The sequence below is a fragment of the Bombus fervidus genome, chromosome 15 (genome assembly GCF_041682495.2).
Source record: "Bombus fervidus isolate BK054 chromosome 15, iyBomFerv1, whole genome shotgun sequence".
Taxonomy (NCBI): Eukaryota; Metazoa; Arthropoda; class Insecta; order Hymenoptera; family Apidae; genus Bombus; species Bombus fervidus.
Genome location: NC_091531.1, coordinates 3,962,784 through 3,977,780, shown reverse-complemented (window position 1 = coordinate 3,977,780; position 14,997 = coordinate 3,962,784). Strand labels below are relative to the sequence as shown.

The 14,997-nt window shown below is 35.2% G+C and overlaps 1 protein-coding gene and 1 long non-coding RNA gene across 11 annotated transcripts in view; one reads left to right on the top strand and one right to left on the bottom strand.

Moving 5' to 3' along the window:
• Positions 1-14,997, bottom strand: part of Machr-a (muscarinic Acetylcholine Receptor, A-type) — a 43,093-nt gene that overhangs the window by 14,340 nt on the left and 13,756 nt on the right. For all 10 annotated transcript variants that reach the window (XM_072018243.1, XM_072018244.1, XM_072018245.1 and 7 more), the window contains one exon: positions 8,203-8,494. The gene's annotated coding sequence lies outside the window, so the exon portion shown is untranslated. The remainder of the gene's footprint in view (positions 1-8,202; positions 8,495-14,997) is intronic.
• On the top strand, positions 3,413-5,646 carry LOC139995092 (uncharacterized). The gene is made up of 2 exons (XR_011801859.1): positions 3,413-5,495; positions 5,565-5,646. It is a non-coding gene; the product is annotated as an uncharacterized lncRNA (long non-coding RNA).

Sequence of the window (14,997 nt, the reverse complement as noted above, 5' to 3'; positions counted from 1 at the left end):
ATTCGAATTTTAGAAGAACGATGTCTCATATCCATCGACCAAATAATTGCTATATCGATAAAAATGATTGAAAAATTCCTTAGGAATATTATATGCTGATGGTAAAGATGTATTAATACCAGCGATACGATATTTTGGTTAATAGAATTACTTTAAAAAAAAAAACAAAAGCATATTTGTTTTAATAGAAGAAAATTTATATTTTACGACCTAATGAATTTAATAATTGGAAATTCAATAGACTAACAAATGTCTAAAACACACTATCAAACGGTCGACATAACATGATTTATATAGGTCTAGTGATTTTATGACTTTATTCGTCAACTCATCACTCACCAGCGGTCAAACCTTCGCTTCCCATTGCTGGTCAGCACACTCTGCATTCCACTTTAACCGAAATACAAATTCGACAGCTCAACCAATCACGGGAAACAAACAAGGCGCACCTTCGACCACACCCGACGCAAAATATAAAGCATCGTATCAAACAGCTTTTTCGATCAAACTCAAAGTCGATTTAACTCGATCAACTTTTTAAACAAGCTACAGGTATACTATGAATATTTGTGTATTTATGGAATATCAATTGAACCCTTTGAACGTCCAAGACGTTAAATCTGAGTTATTTAAAAAGTGCAAAATTTATATATCTATATATCTTTGTGGCGGTACTCGACGACGGAATTTTCCGACGGCTCGCAACACAAAGCATAATATCATCAAAGAGTAAGGTCGACATGCCTAGTGTGCCATCGATATCCCTACGGTCCTTCCGCCGAATATTCGGAAGAATGCGTACGCGACAACAGTCGCGAACGTCTAACGATCGCGTGCGGAGTGGGGATATCGAGGGGCAACAAAAGAAACGAATCTGTCCAAAGAATTCATTCGTTTTTGAGCAGCGAAGTGCGAAGGGTCAAGAATAACAACGAAGCAAACGTAGTCGAGAAGCGAGGATTGTTGATTGTTGGTTGTTGACTGTTGATTGTTAAATAAATTATATTGTTGAACATCGAGAGTATTTCTTGGACATCTTACATCAAACACCACCTCATCTTTTTATATACGTGTTTTATTCATTTTTTGACCGCGTATCTCTAACTCTCTTTCATTCCCACGCCATTCTTTTCATACATATAAAACGTACGTGGTGTATTTATATGATATTATACAAATATTACATTTCCATAATATTACATAATATTATTTATTTTGATATTTCGAGATCAAAGTTTAATACCAATGTTATACTGATTTACAGGCTATTTGCTGTTTTGTCGACGGAGTTTTAGCGAGAACAGGTTAGTCGTTAGTCAGGGGCAGAGTTCGACTAATTTTTAGCACAAGCGTGGCGCCAATGCGACATTGGGTTAAAGTTAAAAGGTTGAAGATAAGCGAAACACTAATAGTTGTTCCTAATAGATTCAACGGGGGCGTTCCTCTATCTTGAAATTCCCTTCGAAGTACTTTTATCTGTTTCAATTAATTCACCAGGTTTCACGTTCAATTAACAAAAGCGTTTAATTAAAATGTTAACTACAGAACTTCAAAGTGTAAACACTTTGAAGCGAGAATTGACATCGCAAAAGAGGAGAAAACGGAGGATTTTAACATGTGAAGTCTGAATGTTCCACCTTGCTGTCGCAGTTGCGCTAGTTCCGACAGATGGATATCCGTTCCGACCTGGCTAAAGTGAATAAGCAATCTCTGAATGCAAGTGCTGAATACAAGTTTCGTAGGTCCTCTTTAGCGGACCAACTACAAAAGGCCGAAACAAACACGACGAAACTGTTATTAATGTTTCTCTGTATCGCGAAAACGTCCGTGAAAAGTGTTTCTTTATTTTAAGAAATTATTAAAATAATGACGTCGTTGTTTCAAAGCAATTGGCGGGAAATTCAAAACTGCGCGAAAGAAAAGAACCGAGAGTACTCTTAAAATCGTGTTCTTCTTAAACGTTTTTCTTTGACAGGCACGCGTATCGATTAATGTAATTCAATAACGACTAATAACGATATAACAGAAAAGATTGTCCTATAAACTCTTTTCTTAATATAGAATATCTTTATTATTTCGAGTATTAAGCGAAAATTGAAAATATTGAAAATATCGCTGTTACGAACAAAAATATTTTGTTTATAAATAAAACTTTGTAGATTTAGAAAGAACAAAACAGCATAAAAGAAACGAAATAGAATATTATCAAATAGTAGATGAAGTTATTTAAGGAGTTAATGTAATTTATCTAATAACCTAATATAACCATTCACTGTGCTGATAGAACTATTGGATAGCTCTATCTAACCTAGCTAATAAACTTATGGCAGCTCTATATGAGTACTTAATGAAGTTATCTGAACGGCTAATTAAACTACCTAAGAAATTAATGCAGTTACCTGATGAACTGATAAGCTTATGCAGGAAGAAATCTGAAATTTATGATCGATGACTTTGTTACTTGTCAATTTATCAATATCGCGATTTGCTAAATTTTGAAATTCAATTCCACGAATCAGAAGCCATTTAATCGTTTAAAGTAAAATGATAAAATTGTAAAAGAGGACAGGTATTATCTACAATTTTTCGCTTATCAATCCGTTAATATCATTAATTGGTAATTTATCGGTCAAGAAGTCTCCGATGGTAACATAGCGTGATTTAAAACTCTTGCATGGTACCTCATATTTTTATATGCTATTTTATTTATTCACCTGCACGGCATACGGTCTATTTACAGCAATTATTGGCTTCTAGTTTCTGGATTAAATTGAGAAACTGCAATCGATTACTCTGCTTTATTTCTCACTACTAAGCGAACAAACTTCTATTTATTCTACCGATACGACAAGCAAACTGCGGATAGTACGCGTGAACATAGGAAATACCGAAAGCGTAGTATTTGTTACGTTTACAATTCAATAGGTAAAAGAAATTTCTATCCAGCATTCACTTTTTACGTCATACCCATAAAAATATGAATTCAGCATAAATATCGCACTCTGTGCAGACGAGGTCTGATCTTTCGGTTTGTTTTACAAGTGACTGCAAGCGAGTTAGATGCAGTGATCCGACGAGGAATCACGACAATCCCAACCGATTTACCAGCGAATAATACGGTTGAACACGAGTCAACTATCGCATAGAGACAATCTCAAGGGTACACTGCCCGAGGAAATAGAGACTATTGACCTGTGATGAAGCATTGGTACCTCTGGATCGATTATACTCCCTACAGCCTCTTCGACCATCTTAACAGCTAACTAGTGAAAATACACACACTGGCTAACGAAAGTATTCGAATACTTGCTACGGATCTGTTTTATGGAATATATTATGTGCACTGTAGGAAACTTTTCGAAATTTCGCTGGCTTTGTAACGCAGCTATCGTGTTTATGTAATAGTAAAATCTGAGATTAATTCTGAAAATGTACATGTACGAGTATACATAGAAGCTACAAGATATTTATTGCAAACGTACACTTAGTGGAATATTAGTATACACGGTGCGAATAGTAGCTTTAAAAGTACAATTAATGTTAAAGATAGTGTCATTACACGATCGTAGCTCGTTAATATAACGAATAATCGACCGTTCGAGTATTTTGCTGATCCTCACGAACATGTCTCTATGCTTCTTATAAATATCTGGTAACTTCCGTACAGAATGAACCAATTAAATAGGATCACCCAAATATCCCCATTATTTGTATTGTCGTCTAGAAAATTTTCTCAGGAGAAACATACACTGTTTGAAGCAGCACACGTAATATTGGAAATTGGTTTCCTTAGTGATCGTTTCTTTTTACGAGATCCGAAGATCACTGATATCTTTTTGTCGATAAGCCTATATTTGTGTTTGGATATTTTCCTAGAGCATGGAAAAATAAATTCAACGACCTATAGAACTATGGTCCTTCCGATCCTATGCTTTTCAGATATTTGCGTCTGAATGTATTAAAATTTTATGTGATATCTCAGGTTACGCAGCATACCGACTCTCACGTTTATGTCCAAACATAAACATCGGCTACTATTACAAGCGATAAGGCACTGGATGATCGCAACTGCGGAAATATTTTCGAATGCTAACCAATGTTTACGTTTGAATGCGTATACACAAATTAGTATGCTGGGTGTGAATTGAAATGTCGCGTAAATTTTTACCAATTTCGAAATTTAGAAGCGAATATCTCAAAATTAAATAATTCGAATGATACGGTTCTATATATGGTTGAATTTGTTTTTTCACTCTCTACAGGAATATTCAAAAATAAATACACGGCTATCGACGAAAAATATCAGTAACCCTGGAATTTCATAATGAAACAATCGCTAGAAAGAAAAATCTACTTTGAGTACTACGTTACGCTCCTGGAAGCAGTGCAATTTTCTCCTGGGTAGTTTTCTTACACGACACTAAGTAGAGCAGCTACTTAGGTGATTTCATTTAGTTGGTCCACCCTGTATACATTTCCAAGTTCGTTTCAAATTCGACCAACATATAGCCTCATTACAGTGCCAATGAAGTTTCCAAACGTTTTATATAATGCGTACAATATTATTCAGCTTTTAATTAATTCACGACTAAAGCGGAATTGTAAATGAAATAACAAAAAGAGGATTCTCATTGAAAACCAGTTGACAATTTCTAAATATAGTCTCAGCTTGGTATAGTCGCTTATCTTCAAATTGCACTTGTAACTACTTAGAGTTACAATTTAATGGGGTGAATTCTACAACGTTTCTCTGTACGGTTAGGAGTTGGATTGTTCAGGACAGTTACGCGCCTCATTCGGCTCGGTGCCAACAGGCGTGTAAAGAGTTTCCATAGAACGACATTCGGCAGCAAATTCACGGAGATCGACCTACGACCAGGACGTTCGACACCTTCTTTTTTCACGGCCACTTGAAACAGAGTAGGTTCTTTGAATTGGCTCCGCCCAGGAGCTTATTCTCTGTGCGATATTCAAATATCAAACACCTGTTCTATGGTTCATTTCAACGTTTTAACCACAGGTCACTTGCCATCGAAAGCAGCTTCCATTTTTATCTCTTTAGTACGATTCAGTGGAAGATTTTAGGAACATCGGCGTTTGAATACATTCAGTTTGCAGTTTCCGGCGTACAAAATCTTTTCAATTCTCAGGAGTCTCGAGACTTTCAGTATCTCAATCCTAATTTTTAGAACTCTCACAAAGTTCAATTAATCGATCGTATCGCGAATGTAAATCAACTTGCTCTATCATTTTCTACAAAATAGTTAACGGCGTGATTAATGAATCACGTCCATAGGGATTGTTCACTGTTGAGAAATTTCCTAACACTTGGAAACCCGGCACACTTTGCCGCGCGCAAGTTACAACGTTATTACTCGGCAAAGTAAAAGCTTATTCTTTTTTTACACTTATTTTCATCTTTTTATAATTTTGTTATAGAGAAGCTGGATCGAAGAGCGTAAGGCCATAGGAAACTACTTATCGATATATTCACGGTGATCATGCATCGACAGTTATTTATAAATAGTTTGATTATTAATAAATAACTTCTTCCTTCTTTTCAGTTATTCTTTCGGTGTACGAGTTAGAACAGTACACGTCTCCCAATCTTTTTTCAATCATGCTCTACCTCAGCGCCTCGAAGATCCTGCTGTATCCTTTAGAAGTGGAATCTAGATAAAAAATGATCGTATCCAGTACTACATATATAAATACATAAGTACTGTACATGTAAACTACTACATTACTCTGCTGTATTTTTGTAACGTAAAACGACCAGTACCATAGAAAGTACTATATATATTACTTTATCATACTTGTAGTACTGTATACAACGAGTACTATATTCCAACTTCAACGAACAATAAACTTTAAGCTTAAGCTAATTCTCGAGAGTTTCAAAGAGTAACAAATTCAATTCTTTGCCGCTGCCAATCTTGAATCGACAGGAATGGTAAACATTTTGGAATGATGTTACAGATGGAGGCGTAGAAACGTTAGATCAGATACTGATAGTTTTGGCTACTGTTAGATGTAAATATCCCTGATGTACTCATGCTCTGCACAAAATATACCGTTTTCGTTATCGCTCATTTCATATATTGTCCTTTCTTTGCAACTTTTCAACAATCTTTCCAATGACGTATGTTTATATGACATCTTTTTCCTTATCTTAACCTGTAAATATACATACTGACAATATTTGTCGGGGAAGAAATGGGATACCCTATATAAAGTATTATATTATTTTGTACCATACTTTTAATAAAATAGTACAATAACTACTATACATGTATATTTTTTACATACATCACATTCTATGCATTTTTGCATCTTCAAATTTTTCATGAACGATTATTATTATTAAGTAGCTTAAGAGATTTTCGAGTGACGTTTCTTTGGAAAATTGTTACTGTCATCGACATCTAAATACTACAAGGATTACCGTGCCCAGGTTAACCGTATTATGATGAAGCATAGCGATAATAATCTCCTTCTGTTTGGCAAGTATAATCCAGCCAGAGTTACGGGATACGGAAATTTATCTGGTGTCGTCTCTATAAATTTCTCTCGGCCGCTATCAAATGAACCGATCGATGTCATTAATTATTTAACCAGATCGCCTAATTATCATAATCGTTTAACAGTGTAACAATATGATCGATGCGTAAACTGATCGTTTATTTATTCACTACTTTGCCACCTGATTAGTCAACTAATAAGACTCGATTATCCAAAGATTTCGAATTTCGTTTAAACTTTAACCAGTTAATTGCGGAATTTAATTTTAGAAACCTCCCGTGGGGTTGGGTCGTGGAGTGTGTAAATAAATAGAAGCGACGACGAGTATACTCGTCGAACGCAGTTATCTGTTTAACGTAACTCGTTGTTGTAATCGTTTTCGAGAAATTGCAATTTTACAAGGAGATATTAATTTTCGTTAATTCTTGCGAAGCTAATCAATCGTCATTTATATCAAAACAACGAAGAAAATATACTAAATATTATAACGTATGCCACGATATTTAGATAATGGAAAATTCGAATAGCTGGACGTTAGGATAATGGCGTTTTATTGCATCGCAAAAGTACCTTTCAAGACGTTGGTAATGTTTGGTTGGCTTATGAAAGTCATACTACGTCATTATGACATGCAAACAGAGCATCCACCGTTGGTATTTTCAATTTTATTTTTAAAGGAATACGATTTTGCTCGATCAAGTCGATTGTCTGTTCCCTATGACAGCTGACTGTGTCACGTTGCCAACGATACATAACACTTCGACAAGATCGTCCATTGTTCCAACGAAACAATAACGATCGTAGCGCCATTTACTGGAAATCCGTCGAAACTTTCGCATTCGTTCGGTATTAGACTTATACGATGATATATTTAAAGATATAAAATAACAGAATGAACTTTTGAAGGAAGTAAAATAAAATTCTAGTTATTCTTATTCAGATAGCTGTTACGACCTCTTTGAAAAGCGTGTACCTAAAATGTGTCGCATTGTTCACACTATATATAGATTTTTCATAATAATTATTGTTCGTTTCATTTCGTCTTGGCCACCAAATATTCGAAAAATCTTAAAATTTACGAACATGTTTTAGTTTTCCCTAAAATTCCAATTTGAACAACAAATTATAACTGCTTTTTACGCATGACGAATATACTCGTCATAACATAAGATACCGTCATCTCATCGTGACGAGTATATCCGTCAGAAACAGCTAAGTGGTTAATAAGGGGAACTGTGCGCTTTTATCTTTCATCTGTATGTTACAGTAGATCAAAATGTGGCGTGGTCGTTGCATGATATTATGCATTATTCATTTTCAGAATCACTCTTGTGAAATTTCAATTTAAAAGAAAAAAGAATCTTCAATTTTCTTCTTGCATTTTCTACTTTACATGCTAGTTCTTTTTTCTTATGCCCATATGTATGTATATTTGTATGTATGAACATCGTATTGCGTAATACCAAGGTAAAATTTATTAAAAAAAAAAAAAAAAAAAAAAAAAAAAAAAAAAAAAAAGGAAGAAGAGAAGATATTGATGTTTAAATGTATGATCATCGTATCGCGTAATATGTAATTAAAACTTATTTAAAAAAAGGAAAAAAAGAAGAAGGATAAAAAGTTTCTACGTCTACACTTAACGAACGATAAAACAGATTTTCAATTACAAATTCTACTTACTTTTCGCTGATGTGTGCTTTCTGCAGCTCATAGTTGGTTAACGACAGCATGTCACATTTCCTGTTACACCGACGAATCCTCCTCAGGGAGCGCACCGCGGTTAATGAAAGCCCCATCGCCAGTCACCGGCATCTTGAACCTCGTGAACATAATAGCCGGCAGAGAATTCTACTTTTCATCGATCGAAACCCGCCTGAGGTTGCATTCTTCAACCGGGTATTTCACAGTCACGATATATCACAGTCGAAGGTGGTACTTCAGTCGGTGTTTCGCGAAATACAACGAACGATTACTGCAAATAAAAAAGAAACAAGTATGAGAGGAGCCTCAGAATGTTGAATTAACTTTTCGAAGGATAGGAACAAAGAATATCACGAAATAGCTTTAGCGAGAAAGTTTAAGCTTTAATCAGTCAAACAATTTTTAATTTAGCTAAATCTAATTTTGAAAATTCCTTACGTGCGTGGTTAAATTAAGCAATGACGAGTATATACGTCGAACGCAGGTCAATCGCTAGTATTACAAATTTTACAAAAATGTAACGCAAAACAAGGAAGCATCACATTTTTATTTGATAAAAAATTAACAATTTATTGTTGAAAAAGGTATAGCTAGTAAAAATGTAAAAGTTGCCAAAAAATAATAAAATAAAATAGACAAAATAAATCGGAGGATAGCAGATATACGCAATAAAGTACACAAATGGCGATTCATTGGGGAAAATGGAGAACTCAATTTATACAAAGCGATACATTACACGAAGCATAACCGATACACCAAAGAGAATAATCCAGCAATAAAAATTTTTTTTATAAAATACATAACAGTTTTACTAGAAGTATAAAGGAAACATACCGCTAAATGTCATTTATATTATCTTTTACTAAAATTTTGTGTTTTTATAGTAAATGGTATTTCTTTATTTTACACGACGAGTATACACGTCAACCGCCCTGAAATCAAGTTTTGGATTGACGTGTATACACGTCGAACGCAGTTGACTTGTTAATACGTGGACTTAAGTAAAGAATCGTACGTTAAGTTCTACGACTACCGTTTTAAGTACATATAAAAAGTACGAAGGAATGAGAAATAGAAAATCATAAATCAAACGCATTTCTAGGCAGCAGAGGCTGAAATAAGATCAAATTACTATCGATTAAATTTTAATATTTTAGTCCACTAATAATGGAACAACGTTAAATGAATTTAATTGTATTGTTCATAAAGCGAAGCTTATAAGAGATGATAATTGGTATGGAGGTTATTCTTATATTAAAAGAAAAAAAAATAAATAAATCGGAACGTAGAATAAGATTTTTCCATTTGTAACTCCATTTGCGAGAAAATTAAGCTTGGAAATTTGTTAAGTATATGCGAATAGCGTGACAAATTATCATCTTTAAAACCTCTGAGGGAAACGTAATATCGCGTTGTTATTAAGGTTAACAACCAATTAGCCGGTTTATCATAGTCGTCATCAGCCCACATACGAGTTCTAAGATCTATATGGATAGCGGAACTTTGAATTCTAATTAGAACTCGGAAGTCGTGCAGTTTCTTCGTGCTGTTTCAATAGCAATTACATGTATAGTTTATCACAAAGCCGCAGAAGCGACGAAAGGAGATTGCCAGCCAGTTGGCCAAATTGAACATTCATGTTAATATTCGATATTTTGTCTCAATCAATCTTATGTTACAACTTTTTCTTTTTTCATTTGATTTTCATTTGATTTTCATTTGGTGATAAAAAAATATAAATTTCCATAAACGTCCAGACATTACTAATTCGTTATTTAAATTCAAAGTTGAGAGCTATAATCTTTGGAAGTTTCCATTTCTCACGATTAGATGCTTTCTAGAGGCGTCCTAGTGAAGTGTTTGCCTTCGTAACAGCGACAACTTTACTGTACCGTAATGTTAGTTCCTTTTCGCGAGAGTTGGCACGAATGATTTGTTTTTATTGTTTTTCCCCTAAAAGCGTGCGAGTTCCTTCCTTCTCGAGGACGAGACACGTAACATGTACACGCGGGTGCAGTTATAGCGAAGGGACGTGCGATAAAATGTGTGTTGAAAGTCATCGGAGCTTTGTACTCTTTTATCTCAATAAAATCCAGCAGTCCGGACTGAGTGAGAGAAATGTTTTGAAGATAGAGACAGAGAGAAGAACAAAGGAATGTGAACGTACAGGTGGAAGAATGGGCCGACCTGGAAAATGTTTATTAAAATAATATATCACTTCGTTTGAGCGGATGTTATCTCGAAATATAATTATGCGTTCATTTGCCTGAATAAGGAAGTGATTCTCCATCGAATTATTTTATCATTTAGCTACCAAATAAACGAATCTTTCGTTTAATCGATACACAATAAAATTAATATCAGAAATAACAGAGTGGCCCGAAGCAATTTTATGGATTTATAATATCTGTATTTTTATCGATTTCAAGGGCTTTTTTATCAAGTACACGGATAAAAACTTCTATTGTGTTTTCCTCGTGCAGATTTCACAATCTTAGAGAAGCTTTCAAACAGATGGGGGCTGGTCTTTACTCGAATACATCCATCTGAAATTTTCGTAGTCTTTTTCTAAGCTCTTATACACAACAACCGACCAACATTGTAAACGATTCTTCCGTAATAAAGAACATCAACCACAGACTACAAGTGTTCTTTTATTCTATGCAATTAAATTGGCCCCAACGTCATTAAGCTACCGCTGCAGGCATAGCGCAAGAGCGCTAGTTACGAATGCACACATCGACACATTCGTTAGCAAATGTGCGGTCAAAAACAAGATGCAAGTATCAAGAGTTCTCTACTTTACACCTTTGAACATGTGAACCTTTTCTTGCTTTTCCTTAATCCTCCATCTGAATACGGGATCGTTTTCGACCACTAATTTGAAGTAAGTTTTTATTTCTCTCGTATCTCTGTTCAACTTTTGCTTTTTTTAGAAAATACTCACACATACACACATATATACAGAATCCGGCCGAATAACACGCAGAAGCGTGCATGACGTGATTTCTTATGGAAAAGTAAACATGGAATAGAATTTTAGTTGATAATAGAAGGCTTAGCTTTCGAGAAAATTGAGTTTGAAAAGTATACTTGAACATGGTTAATTATCGTAAACTGGGTATAGGTAAACAATCAATATGGCGTCGCTGTAGAAGCGAAAGTAAGCAAAACATGTAAAATAAAATCTTTCCGTTTAAGGCTTTATCTTTAAGAGAATAAATCTTGAACGTGTTTAGTCAAGAATCGATCTAGTACTACACGTATAATAAATTTTCAAATTTATTTTTTCGGAAACAACGTGTTTTGAGAAAAAATTGTATTTTATATTTTTGACTTATTTACACGTAGAACCACCTCCTGTCGATTATTTGGTCCGTAACTACCACGTTCAATTTTCAAACTCGATTTTCGTGTAAAGTAACCGGAGAATGAAGAAATTTTGTTTCACATTCTTTTTTCTTATTTTTCTACAGGGAGTCACGTCCTGCACGCTTTTATATGTTATCCGGCAGGATCCTGTATACAACATGTAATAATAAAAATTACTAGATGATAGATCTTCTGGAAGCTTGGAAGAGTATTCAAGAATTTTGGGGAGATTTTTTAAAACACAAAAGCGTAAAAAAAGGACCGCATGGACTTGAACGTGCCAGTATGCAGACGGAAGGTTAAACGCTAGAGAATATAATATGCGATGGCTTAATAACGAAATAAACAATCAATCAGCGATTAAGGAAGAACCATCGATCAATAATTTTTCAGTAATTGTCTGTCTGACTGTCGTTGCGTATAACCTGGAAACGTCAGATATGACATGCAGCCAATGCACGGTATAATATTCATCACACGGCCGCACGCATAAAACAAAAAGAGAAGAAAATAAGAAATACTAAAAAAAAAAAAAAAAAAAAAAAATTCTAGAAATACTAGAAAAATCAATTAAACCTTGATTGAAATCATGTCGTTACGATATGACTTGACTGGTTCCTCTTGAAACAACCGCATATTTAATATTTTAGATTTCTCTTAAAAATTATAAAATTATTACAACCCATAGATCGTCACTTTTCGATCGATGTGTCGTTTCTATAATAATTAATTATGAAACGTAATTTCCCGAGGAACGAAAAGTTTTTGGTCGCTTAGCTTTCAAAGTTACACAGTGTTGTTTTCGGTGGAAGGAAACAATACTGTAATTTTGTGTTGCAACGTGGCAGTCGACCGGACAAAGTATACGCGATGAAAGTATAGTTAGAGAAAAGAGGCAGCTTTTGCTGGACATTAAAAAAGAATTTCTTTCCTGGGCTCTTTAAAGAGAATTCCTTTGTGTAAAGTTTTAAGTATTTTCTCTGAGCTCAAAGAACTTCTTTAACGACCTCAAACAAACTTTTTACAACTTTATTCGCCATGTCTAACTATGTTTTGTTTGACTGACGATCGTCTAAATAATATATTCTGTCAATTTTCAATAATTATTTTAACACTAACCATACCACGCCCGGTTAAATGACCAGTTTTGAAAATTAATTTAAAATTGTACATTCATCGTTACCTCCTTTGTTCACCCAACTTTATGTAAATTCTGATATTAACAAAAATTGAGAAATTGATTAATCGGATAATTTACACAATTTAGATAAAGTTAAACGATGAAAAGAAATAACGACGAGTGTACAATTTTAAATGAAATTTTGAAATCGGCCAGATTAACCGAGCCAGATATAACAGGTCTGTAAGTATGAAACCGGAATTTGCCTATAGATGGTCCTGGCTGATAATGTAGTTATCACTAAACTGCGTCATTGATGCCAAAAGTCTTTGGTGACATCTCACAAACATTTTCGACTCAGAACAATGCAAGTTTCATACAACAGCATAGTTTGTAATAGCGTTGAACATGTCGAATTTTGTGCCTGGAAACTACGATTTGCGGACAGCATTGACTTTCTGTTACCATTTGAAGAAAACTGCTACAGAATCGCATCGAATGCTTGTCGAAGTTTACGGTGAGCATGCTCTTGGTAAATCACAGTGCTTTGAGTGGTTTAAAAATTCAGAAGTGGCAATTTTGACGCGAGGAACGAAGAACGTGGAAGACCACCGAAAAAGTTTCAAGACAGAGAATTGCAAGCATCGTTGGATGAGGATGACGCTCAAACGCAACAACAACTCGCTGATCAATTAAACGTGATACGAGAAGCCGTCTCCATACGTTTGAAAACCATGGGAAAGATCCAGAAGGTGGGAAAATGGGTTCCACATGAACCGAATGAAAGACAGCAGGAAAACCGAAAAACCACTTGCGAAATGCTGCTCGCCAGATACAAAAGAAAGTCATTTCTCCACCGAATTGTGACTGGCGATAAAAAGTGGATATATTTTGAGAATCCTAAGCGTGAAAGATCATGGGTAGCTCCAGGCGAACCACCGACATCGACTACAAGACCAAATCGCTATGGACGAAAGACAATGCTCTGTGTTTGGTGGGATCAGAAGGGTATGATCTATTATGAGCTGTTAAAACCTGGCGAAACCGTTAATACTGAGCGCTACCGACAACAAATGATCGATTTGAATCAAGCTTTGCGTGAAAAACGACCAGAATATCAAAAAAGGCAACACAAAGTAATTTTGCTTCATGATAATGCACCATCATCACATACAGCAAAACCGGTCAAGGAACCGATTGAAGCGTTCAATTGAGAAATACTTTCGCACGCGGCTTACTCGCCAGACTTGGCTCCGTCCGATTACTATTTATTTGCATCGATGGGACACGCACTTTCTGACCAGCACTTCGCTTCTTACGAAAATGTACGAAAATGGCTCGATGACTGGTTTTCCTCAAAAGAGCGACAGTTGTTTTGGCGTGGCATCCACCAGTTGCCAGACAGGTGGGAAAAATGTATAGCTAGCGATGGCCAATACTTCGAATAAAATATTTTTAATCATTTTCATACAATAAACGTGTCATTTTCTATACAAAAATTCCGGTTTCATATTTACATGCCTGGTAGTCAATGTTAAAAGCACAGTAGAGAACCTGCGTTATATGAACGTTCTGTTAGCTGAATGTTGCGATTATTGTACGTAAACATTATAAACAAGTGCAGAATGTTCACATACTTCCGTAGGATTTCTGCTAACCACGGACATAATTACGAACCAAGATGTAATTAGAATTCATAAAAAGTCAAGTTTAGGAGAGTGCAGTAACATGGTAGGAAATGCCTGGTTGTAGATGAAAAACGAAACGCCGAGGAGTGTACGAGGTGAACTTTCTTGCCGTGTGAAACGCTAGAAGAAAATAAGGAGCTGAACTTGCGCGGAAATGACGCAGATAAAGTTATCGCAATGTCACATAGAATAACAGGATGCAACGATTGTGACAAGACCAGTGTAACAGAGTGCTATCGATTTGCTAAGAATTACAATAATCGAGCACATTCTTCCAACGAAGTTACCTCGCAAAATATTTTGAACAACGACCTAGAAGTGGAATAATCAGGATGAAACGAACGACAGCAGTAACGAAGATGTACCATCTCGTTTCGTGGTATTTATTTTCGATTTTCGAACAAACAGCTCAGATATCATATCGTATATCATATATCATATTACATCATATACGTAGTTACGACCATAATCGAAGATTTCTTGTAGACAACACCGTAAGTGGCAAATATCGAATTTTTTTAGGAGAGAGAGGAAAAGTTTGTTTGGCTTAAAAGCACTTTCAAAATTTCATTTTGCTTCGATTGTTATACGACC